This window comes from Panthera uncia (assembly GCF_023721935.1).
Source record: "Panthera uncia isolate 11264 chromosome B2 unlocalized genomic scaffold, Puncia_PCG_1.0 HiC_scaffold_24, whole genome shotgun sequence".
In the NCBI taxonomy this organism is placed as follows: Eukaryota; Metazoa; Chordata; class Mammalia; order Carnivora; family Felidae; genus Panthera; species Panthera uncia.
Window position 1 is genome coordinate 107,746,942 of NW_026057580.1, and position 14,847 is coordinate 107,761,788.

General features: G+C 50.1%; 1 protein-coding gene across 6 annotated transcripts in view; it reads left to right on the forward strand.

The window, feature by feature from the left end:
- Positions 1-14,847, forward strand: part of TIAM2 (TIAM Rac1 associated GEF 2) — a 137,030-nt gene that overhangs the window by 100,809 nt on the left and 21,374 nt on the right. Inside the window, exon 1 of one of the 6 annotated variants that reach the window (XM_049653118.1) lies at positions 4,650-7,347. The exons of the other annotated variants lie outside the window; for them this stretch is intronic. The gene's annotated coding sequence lies outside the window, so the exon portion shown is untranslated. Of the gene's footprint in view, positions 1-4,649; positions 7,348-14,847 lie in introns of those variants that run through there. 6 annotated transcript variants of the gene reach the window in all.

The window sequence follows — 14,847 nt, forward strand, 5'->3', positions numbered from 1 at the left end:
GCCCTTGTCAACCTCTCCCGTGTGGGGGCTCCTTTTTTTCCCCCCTAGCATTGTTAGCAATTAGCCTGCACTATTGTAATAGTTTGGATTTTGAAAGGAATAAACAGTTTCTCTTTGGGTGAGGGGGTTGAGAGAGTTTCTGGGTTGTTCTGGGAGCTTGAGGTGTGTTAAGCAGTCCCTGCAGAAATACTGCCTGTGTTCCGTTTCCCTCTCTCTGAGCTGACTCTGAAACTGTGGTACTTTGCGGCTCCGTGGGCTCTGAGTGTGCCCTAACCCGGCGTCTGCCCAGAGCCTGCAGGCTGGGCACGGGGTGGGAATCTAGAAGAAGGGGGGTGAGCTTCCCCAGCCGGCAGCGCTGCCTTGGAGGAAGAGCTTGGTGGCGCTAGGACGTCCTTGCGAATGTGACTTGGAACAACAGTTTGGGAGGGAGAGAGCAGAGGGAGAGAACGTGCCTCTTCCTCATTTCCCAACGGCAGGCAGACCGTAGATGCAATCGCTTCTCCCAGAGGGAGCAGGTTTCTTTGAACTTTTCCTTCCGATGCACAGCGTGTAAGTAAGCGAGGGCTTTGATCTCAGGGGGTGGATTCTGATCCAAGTGTGGGCTCGCTTGCATGCTTTCCTTTTTCTCTGTCTTGAAAGTTGATTTTAGTCTAACATGTCTATAGATTGGTAGGCGGATGAGCAGACATGCCTTTCTTTCCAGAAGGGATCCTGACTGTAATCTTGAAACACTCTTTACAGCTAAGGATGCGGAAATTTCTTTAGGGTTCTAGGGTTTCCGTGGCATCGTCGACTTTTCCCTTCTCGTTCCTATGTGGCAAGGGTTTTTCAGTGGATATCCGAAGTAGTTTTGTCCTTTTGAATCATGTCAGAAAGCCCGGAAATTCCACATATTTGCTCTGTAAAATCCGCCTGACAAGAGACAGGAATAATTTAAGGACGGTAAATAATTTTATGCTTTGTGAGATTTCCTTGGAGCAAAGCACACTGCTCGTATTGGACTTCACGCTGTACAAGAAAATCCACAAAACTGAAACCATTTTCTGTGAGGTAAGCGGAGTTTTGACTTTAGTTATTCCTGATTAAATATATTTTTTTCCCCAGCCTTTTAGAAGAATTTTATGTAATCACCTAGTGCAGCTTTGACAGTGATTATTTTTGCAGTTCGTAGGCGTTGTGTTGATAGAACAGAGAGCATTTGGGAATCTGCAGATACACAGCGTGACGACTGTGTTGTCCTCTTTGCAATTTAATAATGCTCAAGGTCTGTTGTGTCCTTTCATTTGTGCAAGGTGGGAAAAAAGGGACATGCACTAATGGTTAGGTTTCACAACGCAGCAGGAACATAATTTGCATTTAATATTTAAGGCCTGCTCACCCACTTAGCTTAACCTTTTGAGTTTTTTGCATGAATTCCTTTTAGGAGCTTGCCTATCTGAGAGGCTAGCAGAAAAGGTTATTGGACAACACATGATTTGTTTTCTAGCACTCTCGAGTTGTACATCTTTCTTACTTTCCTTTGAGTCTCTTGCATTATTTCAAGAGATGTTTTAGTTAAAAAGTGAAATTAAAGTATAATTTATTTATAAGTTGTGGTCTTTCTACATGGTGGCTATTCAGTGGATTAGGATGATCATCACCTTTTTTAAAGAACTGAACGTACCTCTTTCTAAATGCACGTTACCTGACATAATCCCCGTATGAACGAACAGAACGATAGCATCTTCCAAGCAAGGCCCATCGTCCCCGAAAATGACTTGGGGTCTGACGGTCTCCAGTGGGGAGACGATCATCTTGCACAGAGAATAAATCCAGGCAGGCAGTGGTACCAGACCTGATGGTTGGAAACCTGACTCTACATTCCGGTCCACCAGGCTGTACCGCTGCATGACCCGGGGCAAGGGACCCAACCGTTCTCTGCCTCTGTGTCCTCACTCGTGGGCAAAAATAACAATGCCACCAGCCCTGTGTTGTTGAGTGGATTCTGCACCATCACGGCACACGTGTGAGAGATTGTTAGGCTAAGGGGTCCTTCCTGCTGTGTCTCAGGCACGTACGGGGTTCGGAATGCTCTCTCATTCTGTGCGCCTCACACGCCACTTGCCCATCTCAGCTGCTACCCGGACTTCCCGAAGCGAGTGTCGGGTGGTCACATCCCATTGAGCTGTGCTAGGAGATAGAAAAGAATTGGAAACTGAGGGCTTGGCAGCTGGGTCCTCTTAGCTGTCTGTCACTTGCACAAAGACAAAGCCCGCCCACCTTTGAGCTGGCGTTTCTTACTCAGAGTGCTAGGCTTCAAATGATTCAACAAAATAGTATATATTAGGTCTGCCTTTCTCTTCAGCGGGAGTGGGCCGTGAATACCGCGAGGCTAAGTGAAGCCCGAGGCACGGCCTGTCCAGGAGGTCTTACAAACTCGGGCCTTTTGGAGGAGAGGTGTCTCTTCAGGGCATAGAGCGGTGCCAAGGGTACAGGCTAAAAAGGGTCAAGTTGAGCTGAGTTTTCTGCCCAGCTCTCAAACACACTGTTCTGCGTTTCTGACACCATACATCCGTTTGGCCGGGACTTGGCAACTTGGTGGATTTGTTGGAAGCAACTATGCTTAGTTTTCTTGGGAGTCTCAAAGGCCATTTGATCTCTCTAGCGCCCATTGGCTTTTTTTGGTTGACTATCTTTCTAGCTCCAGGGTATTAGCACCCTGCTCTTGGTCTGTTCTGATCATTAGGGCTGGTACGTCATGAAGATGCCAACTCTTTCCCTGGGTGTGGCGGGAAGGGACATCCCTGCCGCATGAAACACACAAGAGCCCTGTCGTCTTTGTTGCCAGGGATCACTTATGTGCTCTTTTCAGCCGTTAGAGATGTCACCCTCAGTGTTGGATGCGAGAGAGAGAAAGAGAGAGAGAGGGGAGAGAGGGAGAGAGGGAGAGGAAGAAAGAAAGAAAATCCAGTCCCAGCTCAGGGTGCAGGGAGGCTGACAGTGGGAGGCCGGCAGCCGGAAGTGGGGTGGCACCGAGAACCAGAAGTGAACCCTCTGACCCAGTGGCTTCATGGCAGGCAGTTGGGGCCGGGAGAGCTCGTCCAGGGGGTCACAGGACAAACAGTGGGGTCAACAAGTAGGCAGTGGGAAGAAATCTTGCTGGTGTTGACTTCTCCCCACTCTCTGCCACAAGCTGCCAGCTGCCATCATGGCGGGGGGAGGCGGTGGGTGGGTCCTAAAGGGGTTTGTGCTGGGCCAGTGTGTCGCTGGGCACCAGCCAGCAAACTGGGAAGTGGGAAGGCGGCCGTTGCCATTGGCAGAGCTGTGGGCTCACTGGAGCCAGCAACATGGTGGCGTCCAATGAGCACTCGGCTGTCTGGGCCTTGGCCAGGGAGACTCTGGAAGCTCAGGGGCCAAGGCTGCCTGTCGGGTGAGGCTTGGCCGGGGTGTGGGGGCCACAGGGAGCCACACTTGCGTGCCCTGTGTTGGCCTAGAGTACGTTCGTTCCGGCAGCAGGCTGTGTGGAACCCAGGAAGCTGGTCTGGAAGCCAGGCTGTAGGATGTTAGCTCTCTCTGGAGGTTGGCCTGGGGCTGGCCACGCCCCTCTTGCTCTTCTGTCCCGGCATCTGTGCTGTGGGCACAACGGCACCTGACTCCAGTGAGGCTGTTTAGTCCCTGTCTTCCCCCTCCCTTCTCGTTAATGTGACCGGTTTCACTTCCAGACTCTTCCTTCCTTCCTCTTCCTGTTTACCACCTCCCACCCCCAGCCCTTTCCTTCCTGCCTCTCTCAGGCCCCTGCTTCCTCATTCTCCTCCTGACTTCACCTTTCCTCCTGGTCTTATGGGAACAAGAAAGCTTTGTCCCGGGGAGTCACCCTGGGAGTCGCACAGGGAGGGAGGAAGGAGGAGGAAGTTGCTAGGAGGCCATGCCCGCGCCGCAGTGAGAATCAGCCCGCGGGCGGGTGGGCTGGTCGGGTAGAAGTGGCTCTGGAATGAACTGGCTGCGGAAGCAGCCCCAGTGCTGAAGTGATAATTACACCCCTTCCTCACGCTGCCGGGTCCGTGACTCACAGGAAGGTGCCTCGAGACTCCCCAGAGCCGCAGGCCCCCTCGTGGGCTTGCGTGCTGCAGACATGACCCTGGCTCGCCACGTTGGTTTCTGGTGCAGACCTCTCCCTGCCCTTCCTCTCCTTAAACAGCGGGGGCTGGGAGTTTGCCCCCATCCTCTCCGAGAGGAGACCGTAAGAGGGTGTGTTCGACCTTTCCGAGGCAAGCAAAGGCCCATGTCCAAAGAGCAGCCAGCCTGCTTCCCTGTATCTTGGGTGGCGGAAAGGGACCCGCAGCCGTGCTCCTGGGAACCTCCCCTTGGGCCTGGCCTGCCAGGACTGCGGTGGGTGGCAGGTTCCCTGTGGCCCATGGTGGTTGCAGAGCAGGTCATACGCTCTTGGATATGGTCACGGAGGACAGGTTGTCCCGTTCCTTTGCCTTCATCCTCTGCCTCCGTGGTGTTCAGCCGTCCGTTTCTCCATCTTTCTTTTCTTTCTAGGCTTCCTGGATTGGAGACAGAATAATTTCAGAATAATCTCCCCCCTTTTTAAGTTTGTTTATTTGTTTTGAGAGAGAGAGAGTGAGCAAGCATGCAGGGTAGGGGCAGAGAGAGAGAGGGAGAAAGAATCCCCAGCAGGCTCCACATTGTCAGCACAGACCCTGATGCAGGGCTCAAACTCACGAACTGTGAGATCATGACCTGAGCCAAAATCAAGAATCAGACGCTTGACTGCTGAGCCACCCAGGCGCCCTTTATCCCCCATTTTGGAGGAGAAGAAAGCAGGGAGTCTGAGCAGAGAGTCTCAGGCCAAACCTGCTTTCAATCAACACCATTTGCAGACTCCTGCATGTTCTCAGGGGAGGCCCTCTGGACTTGGCTGGTCTCAGAAGAAGAGCACGTGGGGTTGGCCCCAAGTCTCACGTGGCAATCCTTTTTCCTTGGAGAGGTCATCAGACTCCTTACATCTGTGTCCTGGCGGGTAGGTCTATCAGCTGTGGAGGCCCATCCTGGCTCTGTCTGTCTGTCTGCCTCAGCACCTGATCTGAAGCAGTCTTTTGCTTGATACAGCCTTTTCTCCTCCTCAACACAGAGAGACGCTTAAAAGAAAAATAGATTCTGGAAGAACCCAGTTAGAATTAACACTGGTTAATTACATTGTCCTTTTCACAGTAACTCAAGTTAAAACCTGTAAGATGTCTGGAGGTTTAAAGTAACGGAAAGTAAAGTTGAGGATGGTTAGGGGCTTTATTCCCACGTCCACGCTACGCTTTTCCTCTCTTAACCTGGTTGAGAAAAATTACTTGGGGCGGATCGTTGAGCAGCTGACAAAAGTGATGGACCCTCAGGAAATCGCTCATGTCCTTGAGAAGCCGCCCGTGTGCACTTCTGGGGAGTTCGCTCATCTTACGACTCTCGTCCACAGATTTCCCCCCTTAGGACTCTGTGGGCTCTAGGTTCATGATTCTGACTTCGGTGAGCCTCTGAGTAATGTAGCTTCTGTCTTGACTCAACATCATTAACATTACAGACTTAATTATCAGGTAGTTACAGAATGAGAAGCACTGTGTTTCTTTAGTCAAGTGGCATTTTGAACTCTGTCTTTATCTTCAGGTCTGGTTGGTGAGGCAGGCTTGGCAATATTAATGCCTCGTTATCTCTGTGCTGAGAGACCTTGAGGAACATTACATAACAACCACCCCACCCCAGGTGGCAAAAACTGTGAGGCTGAGACCAAGGAGGGCATTGAATGTGCTGGTTAGACATCCCTACAGTGGTGAATACCAATCGCAACATTATGTGCTGGTGTTCTAACATTTCAGGAGTTCGTTTTTTGTAATTAGTGAAAAAATGTGATTTTTTTTTGTGGGGGGAGGCATAAATTTAGATCTTGACCCCCAACCCAACATTTTGTGGAACTCGCTTTAGTAAAAAATCAACAGCTGTCTGTGGGACCAGAGGGGTGGTTACATGCCTAGTTCAGGGCATGATCAGACAGCAGAGGATCCCGTGGTTTCCCCAAGGGCACCGAAGGAACTTCACCTTGACCCCATCACGTCAGCCAGCCTGTGAAGGCATGCTGCTCACCGCTTTCCTTGTCTTTGGAAGGAATAAGAGCCACAGTTATCTAATTTTGGCTGCCCAGTCTTGGGGCACCACGAGGCTTACCTGTCTTACCTTCAGTATTTACCAAGAATGGGGGTTGGCATAACGTCACCTACTTGTTTAATCATTTGTTGGGATCTCCTCCAGAAAGGCATTCCCACATGTCAGTCATTGGTGAGAGGCCTGAGACGTCCTGTTATGCTTTCGTTATGTGTCTTGTGTGTGAGACGCTGTAGTCCGGTGAGGACCTCGCTTGTGCTACACGAACGCAAATGTGTCTGAGTCTCTGTGCTTTCTTTTCGCGCCTTTGTTACTTACAGCAGATTCTCACCTTTTGATAATGTCCCAGCCCCACACGGTAGCTGCTTTTGCTTGTTGGAAAAGTTCTGAGAAGTTGTGAGTCATTTTGCAATTTCCTCTGTAGTGTCAGCTCAGAGATGACTTAGTCCCACTGTGGTAGGGGCGAGGCGCTGAGGGGGGAGAGGTTTTGGGGGACCCTGCTGGGAACACTTCACCCCCTCAACGGCCTCTAACTGCCCAGAGGAAAGCTTGGATTATTTATTTCGCAGATCAGTCTCCTGCTATTCTTGATAATAACACGAAGGACCAGGCAACAAAATATATTCGTCACTAATGTGGGAGACAGGAGAAAACCGAAGGCGTGGTTTTCAAGGCGCCCCCGATCTGTCTTTTGTCCTCTCCATTCTTCTGTTTGTTGTCACGCCTCCTTCTCCCTTTTTTGTTTATTCAGCCTCCAATGAATGCATCCCTCCTCCTCCATGACTCACCGTCCTTCATACTGATTTTTTTTTTTTTTTCCTGCCATCTAAGTTCTCTTGTGTTTTCAGAACACAGATGTCAGATGAGGAAGCTCTTAGATGTGCAGTAGCTTAGAAGGTCCTGGCCTGGCATTTGCAGCGGCTGGGGGTTCCAGCGCCAACCGCTCGGAAACCACAAGCGTGGTGTCACTCGAGTCCTGCCGCCTTGCTACCTCGAGTTGGGTTTGGGATTTTCTAGAATCCAGTTCCTTCACGGTTCATTCTGCTCTGGCACAAGGGGTGGTCAGATGAGAAGACTAGCATCAGCCTGCTGTTCCAGGCACCAGGGTGGGACAGGCTGTCCTCGCTCACCTCTGAGTTGCCTGGCGAGATCTTGAACACATGATTTTATGGATTAGTTTCCAAAATGGAGAGATGATTATCAAACCAATAATCTCAGGTGAGATTTAAAATCAATTTTCTGTGTCTGAGGCTTTAAAAAAAAAGTTTTCAATTTATATTCTGTCATGGTCACGTTATCTCTGGCATCTTCTGGTTTTGCTTGGGCTCCTGCCTGTCCGTGTACATTTCCTTAGGCCATCAGCTTGGCGTCTCGCCCAGGGGGACAGGGCTCTGGTTACTTAGGATTGATTGACTTGCATTTTCTAGAAGTTTGATCAAATTGCAGAACTGTCAGGGCACCTGGTGGCTCAGTTGGTTGGGCTCAGGTCACGATCTTGCAGTTTGTGGGTTCAAGCCCCATGTCCGGCTCTGTGCTGACAGCTCGGAGCCTGGAGCCTGCTTCGGATTCTGTGTCTCCCTCTCTCTGTCCCTCCCCTGCTCACACTCTGGCTTGCACATGTTCCCTCCCTCCCTCCCTCCCTCCCTCTCTCTCTCAGAGATAAATAAACATTAAAAAAATTAAAATTTGCCAAACTGTTTATCAAAAGTAATTGTTGTGTTAGTTTGAATTTTATTACCTCATTTCTATTATTTATTCAGTGTTAGAGTTTAGAGATTGGTTGATGGTAAGGTCTCAGATAAATGTGCATGAGGCAGACAGTGTTCCATATGAGATGATTCATTTGAGGCCCTGTCAATAAGATACAATCCAGAGTAATGTGACGGACTTGATTATAAGGCTGCTTATTACATCTAGCAAAAAAAAAAAAAGGGGGGGTGGCAAGTGGGTTGTGTCTGTGCTCACTCAGGGCACGTAGCATTTGGCAATATCCATGCCTGAGAAAGGTGGTCAGTGTATTAACAGGTAATTTACCTTTTATATTTTTTACGATTTTTCTTCCAAAAGCTACACTTGTTTTAGAAACCAGATTCCAAGTATTATTTTCAGCCAAGTATTAGAACTGAAAATCCAGGCCTTCGTAAGCACCAAAGGGATTTATGTGGTGGGTTTCAGGTAAGTCATGATGCCTGGACCCTCCCTCCCTACGCCCCACACCATTCTTCATAAGTGACTAAGGGTCATCCTTGACCCATGCAACCTGCTGAAACAGCAGTCGGTAGAGGTCCGTGTCGCTGTTAAAGGGTCACAAAGGCACCAGCCGCTGGAGCGCGTGACAAGGGCTGGCTGCTTTCCTCCTGAAGCTGTGGTAGGGGTCGTGCGATGTCGCTCAGTCCAGGCAGCCGCCTGGTTTGCTGTGCAGTAAGAGATCGTAGTTGGTGAAGTTTTAGTGCACCAGAAAGCTTTTTAAGAATTCACAATTTGTCTGTATCAAATTCCCGCAGGCAGTAGCCCCCTTCGTTCTGCCAAGCCAGCGCACATACTCCCTTCTGCCTGTCCCAGAAAGAGAGAGTGTTCCAGGGCAGCAGCAAGCACGCTGGCTGTTTGGTGCGCCCTTCACTCAGTGGCTGAGTGTTATTGCTATCGCCTGTCGTGGACTCTGTCCCCATGGCCAAGGCTATCCCAGACAGCATATTTGCAGTTTACATTTGGAGAGCGGGGTATCTCAGAGATGAGATTCACGAGAAGGATTTCATCTGTTGCTGTGCTAAGGTGGGATAGAAAGTTGATGTTCGCGTCCTCATTTGCTATGGCTGGGCCAGGCGGGAAGTGGAACGGCCATGGGACCCGCGTACTGCGGCCTCCCTCACTTGCTGGTGGGTGGGCTTCCTGGAAGTTGCCTCCCCCCCCGAGTCCCTATATCCTCATTTGTTAAAAAGAACAAGACTAGATCTTCCGTGACAGTTTCGAGGAGGCGAAATTAACAAGGAGCCATGCGTGAGAAATGGTTTTGTAAACTGCAAGGGGTGCTAAGTAAAAGAGCATTAGGGGGACTACTTACCGTCGGCTCTGATCGTCTGCGTTGCCGTGAAGCCCCCTGCAACCCCCCCCCCCCCCCCCCACACCCTTGTGGACACGGGCCTCTGAAAGTAGGCAGACCCGAGGCTAATGGTCCAAAAGAAGATAGAGCAAGCCAACCAGATGATACAACTTGGGGATGCAACCCTAAGGTGGTCCAGAAGCCAAGGTGCTCAAGGAATGTGCCGGAGTGGGTGCAACCACGTTACAGTTTACTGAGCCCCTTAGAACTGCTTGCACAGCTGAGGGCCTGGTCGGCAGCTAGGAACCAGGTGCTACCCTACTTCTTCTTCTAGGTTAGGCAACCAGGAACCCACGTAGATGGCAACCGGAAAGAAAATAACTTTTTTAGGGAACCCCAGAAGAGGGGAGAGGCCTCAGCTGGGGGAGAGTCTGGTCTTAGGTTGCTGGGCAAGAACTGTCCCCGGCAAAGCCAGACACCAGCCTAAACCGTCAACCCCAAATGTGTGCGATGTCCCTCTCTCAGGATTCAGCTGCATTGTCCTCTTTCATTTATCATGTAGACTTGACTTGCCTGGAAAATTGGCAGCTGACGAATTTATCAAAGCTTTAGTTGGTCAAGACTGTGATTACAATTGGCGTTTATACTGATGCATTTTTTTTTTCCTTCAAATCCAGTGATAGAGAAAAAAAATCTCTACTCGGGAAATCCTCAGAATATGTAACACTTAAAGACCTTTCCTGCAAAAACTGCTTCAATAATATATTATCAGTTGCCAAGAATAAAGTCAGAGACCTAGCTCTCGAATGGAAATGTTGTGTTTGGGAAAACAGGCAGGAAACACAGAAACCGACTAGAATGTTCGGTGAAGACCTTAACCGCTGAAGGAAGAGTTAGGGTAGATACACAAGTTTAAACTAATTTATGTGATTGCCAGAATGAAAGTAGGCTGTGACAGAATACTGAAGGAAGAGACTAGAAGTGGAACTGAGCCAGAAATCAGTACTTCTGGGTGGGAATGTGGGTGAGGGCAGTATTGGTAGGAAACAACTCCTCGTTAAGTATGTATTTTCCAAAAAAAAAAAAAAAAAAAAATTCGCTGAAAGGCATTGGTTTAGAGACTTCTTTAACCAGATAAACATATTTAGAAATAATGTTAAATGATACAGTCACAGAAAGAATTTAAATTCAGGTCTAAATGCCCCAAGTCACAGGAAAGGCAAACAGGAAAACATCTCAGCCATCGAAAAGCAACACAAAATAAAGCAAAAACCAGTAAGATAATTTGAGTCCTTTTTCAGAGCCCTGCACCTGAGCCAGGAGACCATGCAGGTGTTTTGTTGTGTTTTGGAACACAGTTGAAAGCATAGGATGTAAGAGGGTTTATGTTGCACGTGAATTAAGATGTCATGTACTGTTCAAAAATAACATCGAAGTCATTTTTTAAATTTATACTTGACTCACTAAAAATTTTCAGAATAGTTTTATAGGGTATGTTGAGTTTCAATTAAGGCTGATTTCAGAAGAATCTTTTGATCTGGGTGCATCTCTCTATATCAGGAGTTGGCAAACTTTCCCGGTGAAGGGTCAGATAGTAAATATCTGAGGCATTTCAGGGTAGAAGCAGCCATAGATGATGGACAGGTGAATGAACGTGGCTGAGTGCTAATAAAACTTGATCTACAGCAGTGGATGGAGGGCTAGGTTGGCCCAATGGCCTTAGTTTGCTGACCTTTGTTCTGATGATCCATCCACCCTTCCTTCACCTGTCTGTTTGGAATGGGGTTATTGAAGTCTCTTTTATTTTTTAAATAAAATAAAAAAAATTAAATTTTAAATTTAATTAAAACTTTTTAATTAATTTTTTTAATGTTTATTTTTGAGAGAGAGACAGAGACAGAATGTGAGGAGGTATGGGGTAGAGAGAGAGAGACAGACAGAATCTGAAGCAGGCTCCAGGCTCTGAACTGTCAGCACAGAGCCTGATGTGGGGCTCGAACTCAACGAACCGCGAGATCATGACATGAGCCGAAGTCAGACACCCAACTGACTGAGCCACCCAGGCGCCCCCACCGGCTCCGTATTTTTGCATTCAGAAGTCAAGAAGTCCTGGCCCACATGCATCTGCCTTGATGAGCAGTTTTAACTGTACATCGGACGTAGGCCATAGCTTGCTTTCTGGGTGAAAACTGGGAAAGCGAAAACGCAGTGCCCGGCCAGGATATATTAGATCGGATGAGCCGTTCTGTGTAAACTGCTTATGGGTGATATTGACATGCCCCGGAGTTTATGTGCAGCGGGTGCCCGGTGGTGTAGGGGTGCTGCCCTAGCCCTTGAGACGTCCTTGGCAGAGACCGCACATCGTACTCATTCCTGTTAAATGAGGAAACGGAGCAGAAGGCAGCAGTGTCTCAGGGGCAGGGTTCTGTCCCCTGGAAGCCACTGCCTGGGAGCCCCAGTCTCTCCGTGGGCTCTGCCCTCACGAGTGCCGCCCGCACTGGGTTTCTACTCTTGGTGCGCGCACGTGTCACACAGATGTGCCGCCCGCCTGTCCTGGGATGTTTGCACAAACTTGGCTTCTCCTCCACCGGCTGTGGAAGCTGCAGGCCCTGCCGGGCCGTCTGGGTGGCCCTGTTTGGTTTCCCGGAGCCCTTCCGTAGGTGGGAAATGCTGTGTGTCTCCTGCCTCCCTCTTTCCTCCTCCATGATCCTCACGCCTCTCTCTGCCCTTCCCCCGGCGACGACGACGACTCCTCCTCCTCCTCCTCCTCCTCCTCCTCCTCCTCCTCAGGAAGGTCCAGGCTTTCATGTTGGGGGGTCAGGGCTGCACCCTCAGCACCTAGAGCAGAGCGTGTCTGGCAGAGGCTCCACAAGACAGTGCTGCCGTCGTGAAGTGTGGTTTTTGTGGCCCTTCCTTCAGGGGATTCAGAGGACGTGTATTCTTCTGTACTCCTGACAATAGCAAAACTTGGCCAGTTCAACTCCCTGTGCAGATGTTCACTTTTATTGAACCCTGGTCTTTATCCCTCGTACTGTGCTAAGTATTTTTACGCTTTACCTCATTGACTGGTCACCAGGACCCTATGACATGTGATCCCTGCTTTCCAGGCGAGTACCCTGAGTCCAGGGGGGATCAGTCACGGCCACACAGCTGGGAGCCACCCTGGCCGGGGTTGCATCTCCAGAGCCTGTGTGCTTAAGCCTCCAGTCTTGGGCAGAGTAACTGTTCTGGAAATCTCGGTCCAGCGCATGCTCTGAGGCCCTTGGCCTGAGCTTTGCCCGTACAGCGGGGTGATGCAAAGGGGCACGGGGGTGATGGGCTGCCCCGCGGGGGTGCACGCTCCCCAGTCTTCAGTGCCACCACGACCGCTACCTTGCCATCCCCTGTAAGGTGGCAGGGATTGCCACTGTGTCACGGCACGTCACCCTGCCCGCCCCTGAGGTCCAGCCCCCTGCCTGGCCGTGACCGTCTGGCCATGCTGTACTGGCCTGCAGTTGCTGGCGCGCTCCGTGCTCCTTCTGGCCCCAAACTTGGTGTGGTTCAGAGAACTTGTTTGTCCGTGAGCGCGTGGGGTCAGGGTTCGCTCCGACCCGGGCAGGTCTCTGTTCTGTCTCCGCAGGACCTACTCTTTGGGCACCAGTCATTGCGCATTGCTCGCTCAGAGCGCGCCCAGCCAGCCTTGGGCCCCTGCGAGCGGAGTGACTGTGTCGTCTGTTCATCACCGTGTCCAAAGAAACAGAACCCTCCGAGCCTTTGCAACCGCAGATCAGTTTTTTAAAGTGACAGGAAAGGAGTCCATTCATTAAAAATACTTAAAAAATTAAACCACTGTAAAAGGGAAAATTGAAATGAGCCAAAGGATAAAAATATCTTGGTTAACACTGCATTTGTGATATATATCATTCCATTTTTAGGAAATCTATGCACGTATGTTCGTAGTAATCTCCATGAGGAGCTACTTTCCAAAATGCAGGCCTGCTTTCTGCCCTTTGCACTAAATCGTGGCCACCTGCAGTCAGCAGGCACTCGTCTGTCCCGTCACTGGTGATTGTCGTGTGCTACCTCGGTGCATTTCTGTGCCCTCGTTTATTAGGTTCATCTTTACATTTCCGTGTAAGGTAAGGGCTCTCCTGTGACATAAGCTCACGTTGAGTTTTACAGTGTACGTTCCTTCTGCCTTTGGAAAGAGAACCCTGTGGTCTAGAAAACAGTGTGAGTGATTCCTCATCCTTTTTGTACCATCTTGATAAATCTAAAAACCTCAGGCTGTTTTTTTCTAGAGGTTGTTTTTTTTTTTTTTTTAACGTCTGAGAGAAAGTGTGAGTGAGAGCACACGCGCATGAGCGACGGAGGGGCAGGGAGAGAGGGAGACACAGAACCTGAAGCAGGCCCCAGGCTCTGAGCTGTCTGCACAGAGCCTGTCACGGGACTCGAACTCACGACCTGTGAGGTCATGACCTGAGCCGAAGTCAGAAGTCGGATGCTTAACGGACTGAGCCACCCAGGCGCCCCTAGAGTTTTCTGTTTAGGAATTGTATCACTAAGAGGAGAGGCCCCCCATATAGAAATTGGATCACCTTGAATGCATCTTAGCTCCCACCCCGTAGTCTGACCTGGCCCTGAGGGGGCGCTGGAGGGTGTCTGCGGCTGCTCCTGCGGGCCTTGGGCTCACCCTTGCTCCCTGTGGGGTGAAGCCCGTCTCAGCCAGTTCGCCTTCCGGGGAAGCCATTTATCCCTTTGCTTCTGGATTCCCGCTGCCGAGACCATTTGGGGGTGTTATTAGATCTTTCTGTAAGTTAGGGACCTTAACGAAGTGCAGAGTAAATTGAGAAGAAGTCCTTTGTACGGTTTTTAGCTGTTCCTTTTTTTTGTTTTGTTTTAAACTAAGGGGAACTTTCTGACAATTAGCTAGGATGTGACAGCCGACACCATAGTTGCACTCGGATCACTGAGTCGTGCAGACCCGGTGAAGCTTCCAGAAGGACGAGCGGGAGGTTTTCCGTGCACAGCATGAGAACACACACCATGCTGACCACACCTTCCCAGGGCGAGGCTACCCTTGATAACTGGCCATTTGCCCAGAGTCTGAAGCTTGTCTTTTTGTTTTTTCCAACATTCTTTTTGAAGGGCGATAGAAGTAGCAGGAATCTAATTCTTCTGCTTAGTATGCTGGCATAGCGAAACCCTGTGCCCGTCATCCAGACCAGATCCGGTCCACAGCGATGGCTGGGTCTCAGCTGTTCTGTGTGGTGCAGGGAGAGGACGCGGTGGCAGCTAGGGATCCGCCAGACCCACCACGTGTCGTCACAGGACCAGTTAGACAGCACGAGGGATCTTTCCTTTGAGGTCTGCGTGCTAAGTCCGTTACAGATCTTCCCCCGCAAGGTAATGTCCTTATGCTCCTTAACCAAGGATGGAAAGTGCATACTGCAAATGTGGTCACTTGCCTTTAATATTTCCCTGTGAAATATTACTCCAAATTATACAGCACTTTTCAGCCCTTTTTCTTAGGCTGAAAGTATTTGGGGGCCCGAGTAGTACAACTAGATGCCTGTGACGAACCAGTCTGCGGTCCTGGCAGTCCCTGCGTGAGGGGTCTTGGCCGCGGACGGAGCCAGGAGAGCCCAGGCCAAGCTTGGCCCCTGCCGCGTGCAGGCCTCCTGATGGCTCATGGAGTA